Consider the following 12,599-nt stretch of genomic DNA (forward strand, 5'->3'; position numbering starts at 1 on the left):
AGCGCAGGGAAGGTTACTGAAGGCAGGACCTCGTGTGTGGTGGGAGCGAACGCCGGCGTCGTAGTCGCTGACCGAGGTTTCTGTAGGAACAGACGCCGGGGCACAGTGCAGAGGCGTTTCCGACCTCGGGTGCAGGCAGGAGCGGGGAGGCACACGCGCCGGTTACAGGAAAGCCTCCTATACCAAGTTTTAGCAGATAGGCCAACCGGCGTCAAAGGTACTTTATTTTTTTTTTTTTTTTTTTTTTTTTTTTAAAGATTTTATTTATTTATTTGACAGAGAGAAATCCCAAGTAGATGGAGAGGCAGGCAGAGAGAGAGAGAGGGAAGCAGGCTCTCTGCTGAGCAGAGAGCCCGATGCGGGCCTCGATCCCAGGACCCTGAGATCATGACCTGAGCCGAAGGCAGCGGCTTAACCCACTGAGCCACCCAGGCGCCCAAAGGTACTTTATTTTTTATTCCCTTGCCTTTTGCGGTAGGAGCTAAAGCAGGGAAAAAAAAAAAAAAAAAAAAAACCCAAAGCAAAACAAAAACAGTAGGAAGGGGGGAAGTGCTTAACCCAGATAATGGACCGTGAAACTGTGGTTAAAACACGGTGGACGCTTCGCTGGCCCCGTCGGCGACTGTGCACTCACCGCTCTTGTCCTGGGAGTTGTCCCTTCCGGCCCCTGTTTGGATGTAGGGATTACTTGAAAATTAAACTTAGGTGCAAATGTGACATCAGCAATATTTTATTTTACAAGTGTATCTCCTGGATTCATACTGAACTGCCAGTTCCAAGCAATCTCTTTGTATGTAAATAAAATTAAAAACTTATTACAAAATAATACATGGGTGTTGTAGAAATGTTTGAAAAACGTAGAAATGGATAAAAAATGAACGATTATTTCTCTATCCAGCTTAGTCACGATTAACTTTTTTGTGACATACACTTTCGTCTTGTAATCCAGTTCTTTGAAAATTACCATTATTTTTCAATAATGGGTTAATGCTTTAGATACAAGTAATTTCTTTGATTAGCAAGGCTCTGTTCGATTGGTTTTTCATAATATCAGTTTACTTCTTAAGTTATGCTTATTGGATACTTCTATTTCTTTTTGTTCATATTTCTCTTAGGAGTAGTCTGTTGTTAGCTCTTCTATTTGTATAAATACTAATCCTTTTTTGCATATTGTATTTGGGTTTTTTTATGTTGTTTGTTTTGTTTTTTAAAGATTTTATTTATTCATTTGTCAGAGAGAAAGTGCAAGCAGGGAGAGCAGCAGAGGCAGAGGGAGAAGCCAACTTCTTGCTGAGCAGTGAGCCAGGACTCATCCCAGGACCCTGCTGACCCATGACCTGAGCCAAATCAGATGCTTAACTGATCGAGCCACCCAGATGTCCCTGTATATTGTATTTGTATAGTTTTTGTAAATATTTGTGTTTTCCCAACTTGTACCTTGTCTTTTTAAAACAGTGTCTAACCCCTTTGTTTAGATATGAGGTGTCTTAGTATTTTTCTCAGTTCAGTTTTTTTCTTACTTAATCCTTATTCCAGGCTCTGTTCATATTATGTTATTCTGAAGAATGATCACCCCTCATTAAATAAAAAAAGTTTTTAGGGTACCTGGCCAGCTCAGTGGGTTAAAGCCTCTGCCTTCGGCCCGGGTCAGGATCCCAGGGTCCTGGGATCAAGTCCCACATCAGGCTCTCTGCTGCTGAGCAGGGAGCCTGCTTCCCTTCCTCTCTCTCTGTCTACTTCTCTGCCTACTTGTGATCTCTGTCAAATAAATAAATAAAATCTTTTAAAAAAAAAGTTTTTATTCAGGGGTGTCTGGGTGGCTCAGTCGGTTGAACATGTGACTTCGGCTCAGGATCAAGCCCCAAGTCAGGCTCTGCCCTGCCTGGGACACTCTCTCTAAAAAAAAAAAAGAAGAAGAAGAAGAAAAGAAAAAAAGTTTTTATTTACCTTTGAAAAATGAAACTTACAACTTTAGGGATTTGTGGAATCATTTTCTATATAAGTATTATGCCATTTTTATATGAGTATAAAATACTCATTTTATATGGAAGTGATATGAGGATTATACTGTCTAAAAATCAGTGCCAAAGAATCCAAGGCAAGTGATCAATTCTCTGTCCTCATCTTCTTGGACCAACCAGTAACATTTGATCCATTTTAAACCACTCTTTTTTTTTTTTTTTTTAAGATTTTATTTGTTTAGGGGCGCCTGAGTGGCTCAGTGGGTTAAAGCCTCTGCCTTCAGCTCAGGTCATGATCTCGGGGTCCTGGGATTGAGCCCCACGTCGGGCTCTTTGCTCAGCAGGGAGCCTGCTTTCCTTCCTCTCTCTGCCTGCCTCTCTGCCTACTTGTGATCTCTCTCTCTGTGTCAAATAAATAAAAATAAAATATTAAAAAAAAAAGATTTTATTTGTTTATTTGACAGACAGAGATCACAAGTAGGCAGAGAGGCAGGCAGAGAGAGAGAGAGGGAAGCAGGCTCCCCGCTGAGCAGAGAGCCCGATGCGGGACTTGATCCCAGGACCCTGAGATCATAACCCGAGCCGAAGGCAGCGGCTTAACCCACTGAGCCACCCAGTCGCCCCTAAACCACTCTTTTCTTGAAATGATTTGTTTTTAATTGGCTCTAAGATAGCACATGCTCTGCATTTTCCTTCTTCCTTCATACCCACTCCTTAAGTTTTTTTCTGCATGTTTGTGCTGGTTCTTGGCTCCTCCTCCACTCTCCAGCCTTTCTGGGAAAGTGCCTCGGGCTTTGCTGCTCTAACTGGCTTTCCCACTCTGTCCAGTTTCACCTTTTAAAATGCCATGCCAGCTTGAAGACTCCCAGATTTGTATTTCTAGCCCTGACCTCTACCTTGAGTTCTATTCTCATATATCAAACTGCCTGCTGGCTGTCTGTAGTTGTCCAGAGTAAACATCTCACTAATAAATTTCCTAAAGAACTCTTGATTTTTGCCCCACTAACTTCTCTTTAGCTTTTTCCCAACTCAGTTAATGACATTTTAATCCACCCTGCCATCAGGTCAAAACCCTAGGAGCCATTCTTAATGACTCTTTTCACACCCAACATCCAGTCTGTCAAGTTTTGTCTGTTCTGTCTCCAGAATCCATTCTCTGAATTGTTCTCACCCACTCTACTGCCACTACCCTAGTCCAATCTACTATGATCTCACTCCCCAGTTGCTGCCGTAGCCTCCTCAGTGGGCTTCCTGGTTCTGCTCTTGTCCCCTACAGGCCATTCTCCAAAGAGGAGAAAAGTCGTCTTTTAAAAACATCTATCAGGGGTGCCTGGGTGGTTTAGTTGGTTAGGCGTCTGCCTTTGGCCCAGGTCATGATCCCCAGGGTCCTGGGATCCAGCCCCACATCCGGCTCCCTGCTCTGTGGAGAGCCTGCTTCTCCCTCTCCCCCTGCCTGCTACTCTGCCTACTTGTGCTCTCTCTCCTCTCTGTCAAATAAATAAATAAAATCTTTAAAAATATATATTAAAAAATGTGTATACACACACCATTCATTTACTTAAATATACTTTCATTGCACTTAGAATGAATTCCAAATTCCTTCCAATGGCCTAATATGATCTATCTCCTTCCACCTCTCCTAACTGAGTTCTTACCACTTTTCCCTTTGTCAGTGCACTTGTATTGTTACGTAGCACACACATGTACCTGCTTCAGAGCTCTTTTCTCATTGTTCAGGGCTCTGCCTGGCTGCCTTCCCATCGTTCAAGTCTCAGCCACGTGGTCATATCCTTGTCACATTCCTGAGCAGCCCCCATGCCCTCTCTATTACTGTGGAACTACTCCATTCCATGAAAATTATTTGAAACGTATGCATGTGTTACTTGCCTATTATCTACTCCCTGCTCTGTTTTTCCTCCCCTAATGTGGTCTGTAAGCTCCAAGAGAGTAGGGACTTAATTTTTGTTTGCCACAGAATAGGGGCTCAGCAAATACGTCATGAATGAATATCCTAAATTGCCATTTTGCTGAAGTATCAAATACTTTAAAGGATATTGACACATCATGATGTAAAGTGGCTAACTGCCCAAGTTGGCTGGAACTGGGGGGCTCCTGGGATACAGAACTTTTAGGGCCAAAACCAAGACAAGTTGGTCTACCCTTAGATATGTCACTAACAAAACTTAAGCTGGAAAACAACACTGAGTACTGTTTAAGGGCTCCTAACTGGTTAACATTTTTTCTTAGTAAACATTTATTGAATGAGATTGAGCATAGTAGAGGAAAAGGAGTAAGAATGATGAAAGATACATTAAGCAACACTACCTATTGTGAAAACTGGAAAGATTCCATATAATACAAGGGAGTAAGCCAAACTGGTTGGGGGGTAAAGCTGGATGGAATAAATCAAGTGATAACAGACCTCAAATTTCCACGAGAATAATGTTTTGGCTTTGACAAAAAAAAAAAAAAACCTCAAGAGACCAGGGGCGCCTGGGTTTGGCTGCCAAAGCGTCTCCCTTTGGCTTGGGTCATGATCCCAGAGTCCTGGGATCAAGCCTCGCATTGGGCTCCCTGCTCTGCAGGAAGCCTGCTTCTTGCTCTCCCACTCCCCCTGCTTGTGTTCCCTCTCTTGCTATGTCTCTCTCTGTTAAATAAATAAAATCTTAAAAAAAAAAAAAGAATCCATTCTCCGCTTTAGAACCTACAAGTCTGTGGACTCTGAGGAAAATGAAAAGTAAGAACTGAGTTGGGTGATCAGATTTTTGAAATATAAACTGTCATCCCAAGCAAAAAATTTTACTTGTTTCACTTCCTCAGCATAAAGTGACAGAGCTAAACAAAAAAATAATAAAATAATAATAAAAGATAAAACACACACACAAAAGAAGAGACAGCTGAAAGCCCCTAGTCTCTCATTTCAGGATTCCAAAAGCCTAAACCCTTTAAAGTGATAATGTTAGGTACTTCTGACAAAATATGTGTGAGCTAGCAGTGCTCATTCAACCAACAAACATTTATTGAACACCCACTACGAGCCCTACCCAGTCTTGGGTGCCGTATATATAGCAATGAACGGACCAAGTCCCATCTCGTGGAGCTTTTTAATGGATGTATAGAGGGACAAACAAATACATCAGGTGGTGACAATGGCATAAAAACAAGTCAAGACAACAGAGTTACAGGGACAGCTCCCTGGGTGGCGGGGTAGGAGATGGGTACCAGTATAGAGGATGTCCTGATAAGGCTGCATATGCGAGATGTAAGTGGAGAGGAAAGAAGCCACGAGGCTCTCTGGGGGAGAGAGTGATCCAGGCAGAGGACGATGTTCGATGTTCGTGTCAACTCTGAGGCTAAAAAGTTCTAGGCAAATGCGTACAATTTATGTGACCATTCCAACAAATGGTGATACCAACAAAACCTCATCTGAAATAAAGTCATTTTTGTTCACTTCCTTTCGTTAAGCGAGGAAGGTAGTGCAGGTGGGCCCAGATGAGCAAGGATGAGAGAGGCAGGTGATGGTCCCAAGGAGCACGGAGCATGCCCAGTGGACAGAGGGGGGACCAGACCAGTAGTAGCAAAGTGAGCAGAAGGTGATGCTGAAGGAAACGGGAAACATTCAGGTTCTGGATATATTCTGAAGGTTGAACCAGCAGGACTCGTTGGATAAACTGGATGTGGGGTGTGGAAAAAAGAGAGTAGGCAGGGTGAGTCCGTGGTTATTTAACTGAGTAACCAAGAACAGAGCTGTCGTTTAAGGCGTTGGGAAGACCGCAAAGAACAAGTTTGGGAGGGAAAAATTAGGAGTTGACTTTTGGAATGTGAGATGCATATCTAGTTGACAATCCTGAAGGGACAGTGGATATATTATCCTGGGGTTCAAGAGAGATCCGAGCTGGAGGTATAGATTTTGTTTTTGTTTTTTTTTAAGATTTTATTTATTTATTTCACACACAGAGAGAGAGAGCACGCGAACATAAGCAGGGGGAGCAGAAGGCAGAGGGAGAGGGAGAAGCAGGCTGATGGATGCGGGGCTTCATCCCAGGGCCCTTAACCACTGAGCCACCCAGGCACCCCTGGCGGTATAATTTTGAAACCATCAGCATCCGTATGGTATTTAAAACCATGAGGCAGGAATAAATTGCTTTTAAGGAGTAAGGCTAGATTAGAGAACTCCTTGTGTGTGTGTGTGTGTGTGTGTGTGTAGTGGGAAGGGGGAGATGGGGGTGCAGCTAGTTCAGAGGTCAGGGAGAGGTCACAGAATCAGCTCAGAAATAGGAAGAGCCACCCGTGAGGATGAACAGGATGAGGTTAGGCGAGGCATGTAAAAAAAAAAAAAACTTTTCACAGAGAAGAAAGAGTAGGGTATATATTAGGAAAATTGAGCACCGCATAGAAGTTGGTGGAGTACAAGGTTAGAAATGAAGATGAGTGTCTGCTGGACTGAGGAGATCAGACATTAGTCTTTGGTGCTGGAGAGTCCCAGAGGGTTTCAAGCAGCCAAGTGACATTTTCCAATTTTCACTCTAACAGCGCCTTAGAGGATGAATTCTTGTTAAGTGGGAGATGTTAGAATCAGGGAGACTGTTTAAGAACCTAAGGCAGGAGAGTGTGAGAGGAAAATGTGGGTTTTTTTGTTTTCTGTTTTTTTAATTAAGAGGTGAAGAATAGGCAGGTCTTGGAGGAGAGGAGTGAGGACAAGTCTAGCATGGTCACTCATCTCTGCCTGTAGCACTTGGTGGATGGCAATGTTGTCACCTAAGCTCATAGTGATACAAATGACAGGTTTGGGGGATGGGAAGAGAATCAATTCCATATTTTTGAGGTATTTAGGTATGTTTACCACAAAGGTAAAGCTACATATTTGAAGGCTAGGGAGATAGATATAGCCATCAACATAAACATGATAGGTAAGGCCACGAGCATCAGCCATGGAAAAAGTCAGCATTTCCATTCAGTTTCATAGAAGACATATTCTATTTTGCATGCCCATCAGGAAAGCATAGGGTCATTTCAGATTTGAAAATAAATGTAAACATCTCAAATAAAATATTAAGTAATTGAATTTTAAAATGTTTTTATTTTTAGTTTAATATAATTTAATTTTAGAGCAAGAGAGACTATAGTGGGGGGAGGGGCAGAGGGAAAGGGAGAGAGAGAATCTCAAGCAGGCTTCGCACCCGGTTCGATCTCACCACCTGAGCTGAAATTAAGAGTTGGACACTTAACAGACTGAACTACCCAGGTGCCCCTGGATGACTGAATTTAAAAACAAACAATTATAGATCAATGAAACCATTCTGTATGATACTATCTATAATGATGGATACGTGTCATTATAAATTTGTCCAAATCCATAGAATGTACAACACAAAGCTGAACTCTAATGTGAACTATGATGATGATGTGTTAATGTAGGTTCATCAGGTGTCAATAATGTATCATTCTGCTGGGGGATATGGATGGTGGGGGTGGCTATGAACTTGTGAGCGCATGGGGTATATGGGAAATCTCTGTACCTTCTACTCAATTTTACTGTGGTCCTAAAACTGCTTTGTTTGTTTGTTTTTTTAAGATTTTATTTATTTATTTGACAGAGAGAGGGAACACAAGGAGAATGAGTGGGAGAGGAAGAAACAGGCTTCCCGCCGAGTGGGGATCCCAATGCTGGGCTCAATCCCAGGACTCTGGGATCATGACCTGAGCCAAAGGCAGAGGCTTAACGACTGAGCCACCCAGGCGCCCCCTAAATCCGCTTAAAAAAAATAAAGTCTATTGGGGCACCTGGGTGGCTCAGTTGGTTAAGTGTCTGTCTTTGGCTCAGGTCATGATCCCAGGGTCCTGGGATCAAACCCCTGGGATCAAGTCCTGCATCGGGCTCCTTGCTCAGCAGGGAGTCGGCTTCTCCCTTTCCCTCTGCTCCTCACCCCTGCTTGTTCTCTCTTTTCCTATCTCTCTTAAATAAATGAATAAAATCTTTAAAAAAATAAAGTTTATTTTAAAAATCATGAGCATTTAGAGTTTATTCTATCAATGCAAGAACAGTTTAACATCAGGAAAATCTAAAAGGATTCCTCACAGTAATAGGAGAAAGGAAAAAATATATCACATTATCTCAGTATACAAATAAAAAGGCATTTGACAAGTTCAAACCAATTTGTAATTTGATTTGACTTGATTTTTTAAAAAGTAATCTCTACACTCAACGTGGGACTTGAACTCATGACCTGGGGGTCAAGAGTCACACGCTCTTTCAAATGACCCAGCCAGGTGTCCCCCAATTTGTATTTTTTAGGGCTCAGGAAACTGAATAGTAGAAAATATCCTTTACTTTATAAAGACGCTGCCAGAAGCCCACAGGAAACATAATTTTTGTCAGAGGGGGGTGCCTGGGTGATTCATTTCATTAAGCCTCTGCCTTCTGCTCAGGTCATGATACCAGGGTCCTGGGATCCAGCCCCATCTCTGGCTCCGTGCTCAGCAGGGAACCTGCTTCTCCCTCTCCTTTTGCCCCTCCCCTTGCTCAGGCTCTCTCTCTCTCTCTCTTTCTCTCAAATAAATAAATCTTTAAAAAAATTTTTTGACAGAGAAACTTTAGTCTCAAAAGAAAGCAAGGATGTCTGCTATTAACACAATTGTGCAAACAGTAAAGGCATTAGTATTAGAAATGACAAAACCATAATTATGGGTAGCTAAGAGTAACTCATACAGGCAGTGCAATAGAATCAAGATAAACTGTTGGTACTAACAGATGTTCACCAGACACGATTGACTTACAAACATTAATTCTTCTCTACCAGTAACAACCAGTGAAAAAGAAACTGTAGAGATAAAACATATTGAAACAATGACTTAAGCAATAATATAGGAAGGTCAAAGAAGTAAAGCAAGTAAAGGTCAAAGAAGTAAAGTAAAGTTCCTGGATGGTCAGGAACTTGTAGAGAATAGGCTTGGAAGACTGCCAGCAGGGAGGACCAGAGAAGAGGCATGGGGATGAGCCTCTCACAATGGACGCAAGACTGAAGACACCTGCGTCTCACGTGACTGCCCACCAAAGGATGTCCACCGTCCCGGAGGAGGCTCTTGATAATAAGACTGACAGCATTACACGGTGTGTGGATATCAGTCAGTCTTTCGGCCCCATCATCTCACTGTTTGCTCCATAGGCTATGACCACAGTGGCCGTGGTGATGGGGAGGGAGGCTCAACAACGCACAGGCTCAACAACAAGGTTCAACGTCCTCTTACGAAGTCTGACCCGGTAATGCTACCGTTGACCTGCCAACTGAGACGAACACTAGCCCCCAAGATGGCACAATTGCCCTGGGAAACAAGGCAGCCAATTAATGGCAGTTGGATGAATTAGAAGCAGCAGATTTTCATTCTTACTGTGATTTCTTGCTGGAATAGATACATAGTCTGCACGTGGAGTCGCCTTCCCTGTCTGCTTCTGCTTGCACCACCGTCTGTGGACTCAAAAGAACTGCGATCCCTAAAGCATTGCTTCTGATCAAAGAACTGATTGCACAGCAAAGCCATATACCCATCATGCAAAAGTGCCTGGGATACCTGAAATTGGACTAGTTTAATGGAAGATATGGTTATGAGACCAGCTGGCCACAACATCCGATCGAGGTGGAGTTCTGTTTCACAGGATGCAGTCTGTACATTGAATCAGAAAGCATTACATGATGCTATCTCCTTAGAGTAAGAATGCATAGGTCTGGGATTCAAAGGGTGAAAAGTAGGAGGGACTTCCCTCACTGCATATATAAAAACCCACTTGCAAAACTTGGGCTTCCCACATTGGCAATCTTGATGTCTTCTTGTCTAGAGCTCTTAATGCCCAAGGACAGGGAGTACTTCAACCAGCAGCACCACAATGATTCCATTGAATTGGGAAATTTCGGGTTCCTATGCCATTGAACCAAAAGAGGTTACTACTGATTAGAATGATTGATCCTGATTGCCAAGGAGAAATTGAGTGATTGCTACACAGTCAGGGCAGTGGGGACTATGGCTGGAACGAGGGGGTTTTCTGGGGCTTCTCTTGATACATTTCACATGCAATAGTTAAGATTAATGCAAAATTATGGCAAAAAAAAAAAAAAGGAGTCTGTATGATTTTGGACTTGGATCCTTTAGGATCACTACACCTGACAAAGATTCCTGACTAGCTGAGGCTGTGGCTGGGGGCAGGGGAAATACGGGATGAGGAGTGGGAAAATAAACCTATAGCCATCGGTTCCAGGCTCACAGAAGACAGAACCACTTGTAGATGCAAGGACTGCTGTAGCTTTGTGTATTTCTTCTCTTACGTGTGCTTTTTTGCATGTGCTGCCCGTTTTCTTCTCTCTCCTTCGCAATACAATTTTATACACAAGCTTGTCGCGGCCTGCACGACAAATCGACCAGGAACGTGAGGGTAAGAGGATGGTGAAAAGAAATTAAGAGACAAAGAGATGGGGGCAGGAGGAGAACCAAGGAGGATGTCCAATAGTGCCAATTTTATTCAAGGCTGTGAGGCATTATATAGCTAAAAGAAACAATCATAAGAAAAGTATCTAATTTTAGCTGATTACTAAAGAGTTTGCAACAAGCACAGAAAATCCTTCAAGCTTTCCCATATCTATTTCCTAAACATCAATAGCAGACCTTCTAGCGCCAGATGTACTGACTTCAAGGCCACTCAAGACATAGTTTGTGTAAGCACAGCTCAGTCTTACAGTGGTGTAGTCTATAGCCCGTGCAAGGACCAGCCAAGAATTTCTGACCCCGGCCAAATCTCGTCTCTATCTGACTAGCAAACGTGTGGGAAGTCACGTAGGCGAGCACCCAACACATAGCACACACCCTTTCTCAGGGCTACTCGACTTTATTGACCTAAGCCTTTTGTTCGGCTATTCAGCCTTTAAAGGAGGCACAAGTTCAGGGCCTGGTTTGGTTCTCGTCTCAAGCCTTACCATGGCCTCCCACACAAGCTGTTCAAGATACACTGTACAGCTTAGTGTGATGGAATTTGGGGAGCAATTTATATGGCTAGTGAGAGATACAGTGATTGTTGGGTCTGTGCATCTTTTGATTTGGGGGGAAAGGTGAGAGGGTTTTATGAAGGATAGCTGTATCCTGGTAGGTGGAAACAGAGTTATTTAGTTCTTGCATGGAGGTTTCAATGTACGGAGAAGGATGCATATGGAAGCTGACAAGTCAGCGGGGCGGACATGCTGATTACCGATCTATTGCTTCTTCATTCCAAATCCATCCTTCATTGTCTCGTTTTTGCTACTGGGACCTCTCTCTCTTGCCAACTGGCACAATTTCAAACTCCGTCATAAGGGACATTAGAGGAACGCTGGAAGAGGAAGGGGCTCTTCTTTCTGGTTCCGGTGGGCTCCTACCGGCAGCTCCCAGTGTGTGTGGCAATCCGCAGGAAGATTCCCGTTGCACCTCAAAGGTGCCATACCACCCCTGCTGGCAGTTTCTCGGTGAGTTGAGCGGTGCAGCTCCTCCCAATGGACAGCTTTCTATAGTGCCTGGACAGCAGCGTCCCAGTGAGTTTGGCCAACTCAGCACCAAACTCCCTCAGCACCCAGTGGCAAGCCACAGCCACACCCCCTCCATGCAGTCTGAATCTCAGCTGGGGCGGGGGACAGGGAGGTTGAGGGGTGTGCAGTGGAGCTTTTTTAGCTATTGGGGTTATGGCTACTCTCTTTTTCTGCTATGCCTGCATTCTTAGTTTTCCTTACCCTTTAGAAACCAATTTTATAATTGGCTTCAATAAAATCTTTAAGATTCTCTAAAATATTTTTTAAAAAAGATTATTTGACAGAAAGAGAGAAACAAAGCAGGAACACAAGCAGAGGGAGTGGGAGAGGAAGAAGCAGGCTTCCCGCAGAGCAGGGTGTCCAATGCAGGGCTTGAGCCCAGGACCCTGGGATCATGACCTGAGCTGAAGGCAGACACTTGACGACAGAGCCACCCAGGGGCCTCAGGATTCCATAAAATCTTAAAAAAAAAAAAAAAAAAAAAAAAAAAAGGGAGGGTGGCAACTGGACGGCTCAGTTGGTTAAGAAGCCAATTCCCTGTTACATTAAATTTTCCTTGTTAAATCTGCTGTGTAGTTTCATTCCCTTGACTGGACCCTGAATGAATTATGATAATAGTATTGTAGTTATGATGAAAACAAACCAAAAAAAAGGGCTACACTTTTAGAGATGCATGCTGAAAAGCATATGGGTGAAATGTTTTAATGTCTGAAATTTTCTTCACTAATAGAGCAGCTGGTGAAGAGATAAGATGATTGTCCAGTATTGATAAATTTGAATTTGGGTGACTAGAATACAGAAGTTCATTACACTACTCTGTATATCTATATTTGCCAAATCTTCACAGAACAAGTTTTTTTAAAAACTCTGAACATCCTGATGTTAGGGCACAGTAACTAAACAACATTCCAACCAACTGGGAGGCAGTTTGTGTTGAGAAAAATTGACTTCTGCCCATTCCTCAACACCTCCAAGAAAGAGAGTCACTGTTGAGACACCTCTTAGCCCTCTCAAGGTCAGATTTAATTTAACCTTAGTAGAATTCTCCATGCCTCAGTTTCCTCATGGATGAAATGAAGATAATGAAAGGACT

This window comes from Mustela erminea, chromosome 21 (genome assembly GCF_009829155.1).
Source record: "Mustela erminea isolate mMusErm1 chromosome 21, mMusErm1.Pri, whole genome shotgun sequence".
Lineage (NCBI taxonomy): Eukaryota > Metazoa > Chordata > Mammalia > Carnivora > Mustelidae > Mustela > Mustela erminea.